This window comes from Rhinolophus ferrumequinum, chromosome X, assembly GCF_004115265.2.
Source record: "Rhinolophus ferrumequinum isolate MPI-CBG mRhiFer1 chromosome X, mRhiFer1_v1.p, whole genome shotgun sequence".
Classification (NCBI taxonomy): domain Eukaryota; kingdom Metazoa; phylum Chordata; class Mammalia; order Chiroptera; family Rhinolophidae; genus Rhinolophus; species Rhinolophus ferrumequinum.
Genome location: NC_046284.1, coordinates 15,921,087 through 15,927,715, shown reverse-complemented (window position 1 = coordinate 15,927,715; position 6,629 = coordinate 15,921,087). Strand labels below are relative to the sequence as shown.

Sequence of the window (6,629 nt, the reverse complement as noted above, 5' to 3'; positions counted from 1 at the left end):
TGGTTCCTTCTTTACTATTGTCTAAATTCCCTTACCCTGTGGAGATAGGGCTCAGTGAGGCTTCCAAGTGCTAGGGCTGTCACTGAGAGTATCCTGGGTAGATGAGGTCTGACAATTAAGTTCCCAAACTTGTTGCAATGATGTCGCTAACCTTTTTTGATATCAGAGGGATTATTCATTATGAATTTGTACCAACTGGACAAACAGTTCACCAAGTTTACTATTTGGAAGTGCTGAAAAGGCTGCCTGAAAAAGTTACATGACCTGAACTTTTTGCCAACTATTTATGGCTCTTGCATCACAACAATGCACCAGCTCACACGGCACTGTCTGTGAGGGAGTTTTTAGCCAGTAAACACATAACTGTATTGGAACACCCTCCCTACTCACCTGATCTGGCCCCCAATGACTTCTTTCTTTACCTGAAGGTAAAGGAAATACTGAAAGGAGGACATTTTGGTAACATTCAGGACATCAAGGATAATACGACAACAGCTCTGATGGCCATTTCAGAAAAAAAAGTTCCAAAATTGCTTTGAAGAGTGGACTAGGCGCTGGCATCGGTGCACAGCTTCCCAAGGGGAGTACTTCAAAGGTGACCGTAGTGATATTCAGCAATGAGGTGTGTAGCACTTTTTCTAGGATGAGTTCGCGAACTTAATTGTCCGACCTCATTGCTGCAAAGATGCCAAAATCAAGAGAGTGTACAGAGAGAGAAGCAAGTGGGAAGTCAAAGTCAATAAGCCAGAGATGGGCATGCAAATATGTCATGGGGGGCAGTGGGAAGCGGTGATTGAAAGCCAGGACATGCATCTAAGGAATGGAGGAAATGAGAGTAAACGTTAGCATGTTGAGAGAGTAGAAGGACAAGCTTAGCTAGATATCTGAAATGGTGGATTATTCATGGCCAATTGGACCCCTCCTCCAAATGGGGCATGATACATGCGACTGCCCAATGTACTGAGAGGGCCAAAGGGCAGACCAACACTGTATCAGTCGAGGTAGGCTAACTTACATTTTGGTAACTACCCACCATTTTGGTAACACATGTTTCTACTTTCCTCAACGTAATACCTGTCTTTCATCGGTCAGTGTGGCTTTGTACCATGTAGTCACTCAGAGGCCTAGACTGACAGAGGCTCTTCCATCGTGTAGCTACACCATCTGGAACATGTAGCCTCTTTGGTTGCCATCTTGAAAGAGAGTCGCTTACCAGCCATTAAATGCTGTGGTCTAGAACTGACTCGTATCACTTCTGCTCATGGTCCATTGGCCTGACCTAATCACGTGGTTCGGTTCTGCCCAACTAGAAAGGGGCTGGAAGCTGTGGGGGGCACATCAATATTCAGTGAGAAGTAACTGAGCTACAGGCAGCATTCAGATGATATCAGTAGCTACGTCAGGGCCTTGACATTGACAGAGCCCCTCCAAAGATGGCATTTTGTCTGGGTTTACTCCAGCTACATGCTGGGGTTCAAGAAATTGAAATTCCCAATACAACGGTCCATCGGCTGGCTACATATAACATTACTTTATGGGACAACTCTGGGTTTTAAATAGTTGTTTCATAAATAGACGTTGAAAGCTTGTCTATTAGTAAGTTGGGAATGGCCTTACTGACCACAAGCCTGGGATGGTCATGTGGCAAAATTGTGCAGTGAGGAGGGAGCTGTGGCAATTTATAATGACCTCTTCCTCCCATGGTTCCCGTCCCAGTGAGTGGCACCACCATGTATTCAGGTACACAAGCCAGAAACCCTTCCAGCCTTGTCTGCCACCAATCTCTCCCTCGCTCACTAGTTTCCTATCCCACTGGCCTTTCCTCTGTCATCCGTACACTCCAAACTTGTTCTTGTCTCCAAGCCTTTATATTTGCTATTCTCTCTCTTTGTCTAGCATACCCTTGCAGTCTACCCCCATTTTTTTAATTTATTGGGGTGACAATTGTTAGTAAAATTACATAGATTTCAGGTGTACAATTCTGTATCACATCATCTATAAATCCCATTGTGTGTTCACCACCCGGAGTCAGTCTACCCCCATTTTTAATTTAACTATCTCACCTTTAAAACATAGATGAGTCACTGTGCAAAAATGGTTCACAAAACATCACACAGCACCACTGGCCTGATCTCTAGCATGTAAGCCCTGTGAGAGCAGGGACCACTCTATATCCCCTTGAATATAGTAGGGGCTCAAGAAAAGATACCAAAAGGATGAACGGCCATAGCATTTCACCAGTGAAGGCAATATAGATTACCTGTTTTTTGCTCCCATGGTCTTGGGAAATCACGTGTGACCTGTGTTAAACTTCACCCTCAGATGGGGCAGTGTGAGGGTGAAAGTGGTTTCATGGTTTCTTTCCATGCTTTTGCCTCCTCCTTTGAGTGGAGAGGTCAGACCCAGTAGCACCGTCAGTGGATTCTTTTCTTTTCGAAACATTTGTAAAAACTGTGTTTGTTGCACTGTGAACAAACCTTTTATCCTAAGAAATATCAAACTACATCCTTCTGAAAGACGTCTCTAGTATTTCTTAGACAACTTTCATATGTGTTATATACAGTGAAACCATTTTGAAAAAGCAATGACTTAAGCAAGCAAACCAACCCTAATTGTTCGTTAAACCATTCCCATTTTTATTTAACATTCATTGTTGTGCTTCTGTGTAAAGTTTGTATGTCTAGCAAAATAAAATACTGACACATTTTTAAAACACAAAAATGAAGTAGAAAGTTGGAATCCTTTTGATTCAGTGCTCTTATGTTTTTAAAAAAGAAGACAAGAATGCAAGACTCAGAATTTTGGAGTGGCTGGTGGGCCTCTCTTCGTTTGACTTTCTGGCTGGCTGCCTGTGTGCCTATGACGATGACCACGACAATGTAGCTGAGCGGTTTGTGCTGCTACCACTGTCATAGCCATTTGATGCTGCAAGAATCGCAACTGCTGTATCTGTTGTTGCTGATGATGAAAAGGCAGAGGCAAGCTGGCATGTCTGCTGAGGAAGGCTTTGCTCAGGTCTGTGCTTGACAGAGCCACACTGAGACAACACAGCTGCCTGTGACTGTGTACAACTTCCCACTCCAACAAGATTAATAAGAGCAGCATGCTGAGCAGACATGGCCTGGTCATAACTGGTTGAACCTTGTTTAGAACCCTGCTCCCTTGGCTGTTAAGGACTAGAAGTTGTGTGGGTTGCTGAGGTTTCTGGGGTATCAACTGAGAGAGCTGCCGCAGTTGCGGCTGCAGAGTGTAGAAAATCAGTGAACCACCTGGAAGCTGGAGTGGATTTAAGGGTCTGAGACTTGAAGTGTTTTTGAAAGCAAATGGAACACCTGCTTGAGAAGCTGCCTGCATTTGCACCAGGCAATGCATTTGCTAGCAGACCTCCTGAGGGGAGAAAGCCACTCAGGTTTATTCCTACAGGGGTTATGGCACCAGTGTTACAGCCCAGCATAGCGTTTGAACCACTCACTCATCAAAGCCTGAGCTCCACAGACACAGCCCACTACACTGATGAAGTTAAGTCTAGTTGAGTTTGCCATGACCTGGGTGGCTGTGGTTCTTTGTGACGGGGCAGCCGGCCAAAGCATGCTAACTTGATTGAGATCCACAGATGACTTCCGGGAAAGACTTGGTAGCTTAGAAGCAGGAGGAGGAGTTGGAGATTTAAGAAAGCTGCTGGCCTGTTGTGGCATAAAATAGTTATCAAAAATAAGACCTAGCCGGACCATCAGCTCTAATGCGTCTTTTGGAGCAAAAATTAATATAAGACCTGGTATTATATTATAGAAGACCTGGTCTTATAGTAAAATAAGACCCGGACTTATATTATATTGTATTAGACCCAGTTTTATAGTAAAATAAGACCGGTCTAATATTAATTTTTGCTCCAAAAGATGCATTAGAACTGATGGTCCAGCTAGGTCTTATTTTTGGGGAAATACGGTATCTGAGGAACTATTTTCTAAGCTTGAGGGAAGTTTGATGGGCGGGGGATGATGTTTTACTCCCTTCCCCAGTATGGTAGACTGAACTGACATGGTCTAAGGCTGTTCCTTTCTTTGGAGAGAGCTGACTCAAGCTGCCTGAACTACTGGAGCCGTGTGACATCTTGACTGGGCATTTGACTTCATTCTGGACCAATTCCTGATACTGATTGACTGCCTTCTCAGCATCAGTCTTTGATCTAATAATGAACCAGCTTGAATGATCAGCTGTAGAGGACTGGGAAGCAGACATCTAGGTTGTTACTTGCTTCATCTTCTTTACATGGCTGAATTTTACCATAGTAAAGTGGATCACCAAGTGACTGCAAAATGGTCAGCTTTGTTTTCTGATTGTGGGGGCAGAGCCCCAGAGAGCAGTTTCCAGGCCCTCGGCCTCATGTGGAAAGGTGCTGGCTCAGGTAGTAGATGGCCATCAGCTGTGGCTAGTTGGCCATCAGCTGTAACCAGTGAGCCATTGGCCACTAATATAACTGCTGTGGCTACGGAGGAGAGTGGAGGAGAGTCGAGGGGAGTCAGTCGGTTGGCAGAAAAGCAGACAGCAGGTCGCATGTCGTGGTCATGTGAATCCAGCCTCCAGCGAGACTATAATGGTATGACTCCCCTACCTATGGCTCCGTGGGTGTTCCTTTATGGCCTCACCACATCCTGCGTTCTTATGTGGGGAGCGGGAGCTGCGACCCCGCAGGTCGCCCCGCACGACACTGATATTGATTGACAGGTTCACATTCAAATACATAATCATCTTTTACATCATGGGCTGGCCAGACTGTTGGTTGTAAGTCAATCAAATTTGATAGACTTCTGCTTTAGCATATGTTTCCACATCTACTTCAGAAGGTATGGCCAAATTACCAAGACTGTTTCCACATATTTACACAATTTCCTGCTTTAGAAATTTTGAGGTCATAATGCTGACCTGCTTTTCTCTCCTTTCTATTTTGTAAGAAATCAAGTAATTTTAGCTGAGGAAGAGTTGGACAATGAGACAGATCCTGTGTCGATTCAAAGAGGACCTGGAATACCTCTGGAAACACCGTTTCATTGAGTGTGTGTTCATCTTTTGCTTGTAATTGAGCAGTCTGTTTGCAGTGCATGTTATGGCTATGGAAGGATCAAGACACAGTAGCTCGGCAGTAGCTGGGATCAGGTGGCTCATAAGCAAAAGTTTGCCTTCCTGGGTCCATTTATGGTTATCACTTGTTATTGAATGTATATCACAGATTAAAGTCTTCATTGTTGAACGTAAGAGAATGTGCCTACTTTGGTAACCTGGAGATTTCATATTACTGGACTCCCTATAGTCATGTATTTCTGCTATGACACATTCACAGTGAAAAATATTAACCTGAGATTTTCTAGGAGATCAACCAAGGTAAGAGGTAATTCTTCTGCATCCAAGTATTTGAACAATTCCTTTTCATCAATTTTCCCCCTCAGCATCAAAGAACATCCCTCACTTCCAGGGTATAGTTTGACCACTAAACATGACAATGTCTTTTGCATAACAAGCATCTCTAACAAGTTCACATTTCTTCTTAATTTTGTAAGGTTTATTCATTTTTCTCCTAACGTAAAGATTTCAAGGGTTAGATACTACTGAATTCCACTAATTTTTTTGCCTTAGCCTCAAGCTCCTTTTCACATTCTTCAATACATAAGTCATTAAGTTTATAAAATACAGATTTGCTTTCACTAGATAGGTATTTCCTTTTAGGAGGTCTGGGGCACTTTCCATGACATAGTCTGCATTGTCCAAAGTTAGTTCTAAAGCTCGTTGCATTGTGGTATAAAATAGGGGTCCAAGGGAAAAAGTTAAGTGGATTTATAAAGTGGGGTGAAAATCATGTCTTTAATATCAATTTTATAATGTTGTGCGGGATGCCGCCAGGCTGGGCCTCATGATGGTACCATAGGCTCCGCCAGAACACGACGTGCAGGTATCGACCCTGCGCCACAGGTTGTGTCCCACCTCTATTGATTTCTTGTGATTGTGTTTGGTAAGTAAACGACTTAACCAAACAATCACATTTACAATAGCACCAAAAAGAATAAAATACTTAGGAATAAACTTAATTAAGGAGGTGAAAAATTTGTATACTGAAAACTATAATACATTGATGAAAGAAATTAAAATGCAAGCAAATGGAAAGACATCTCATGTTCATGGATTGGAAGAATTAATATTGTTAAAATGTCCATGCTACCAAAGTAATCTACAGTTTCAATGCAATCTCCATCAAAATTCCAAAAGCACTTTTTTTCACAGAAATAAGAAAAACAATTCTAAAATTCATATGGAACCAGAAAAAACCATGAATACCCATTATCAATCTTGAGAAAGAAGAACAAAGCTGGAGGCATCACACTTGTGATTTCAAAATATATTACAAAACCCCAGTAATCAAAACAGTATATATCTGGCATAAAGACAGAGAGATAGACCTCTGAAAAAGAATAGAAAGCCCAGAAATAATACCATGCATATATGGTCAACTGATCTTTGGCAAGGTTGCTAACAGTAAACAATGGGGAAAGGATAATGGATTAAAAACTTAAGTGTAAGACCCGGAACTGTAAAACTCCTTTAAGAAAACATACGGGAAAATCTTCATGACATTGGTT

At 42.5% G+C, this 6,629-nt stretch overlaps 1 pseudogene; it reads right to left on the bottom strand.

Annotated features, from left to right (window-relative positions):
* Positions 1 to 2,793: 2,793 nt before the first annotated feature.
* LOC117028235 (transcription factor SPT20 homolog) lies at positions 2,794 to 5,787 on the bottom strand (annotated as a pseudogene).
* Positions 5,788 to 6,629: the final 842 nt, after the last annotated feature.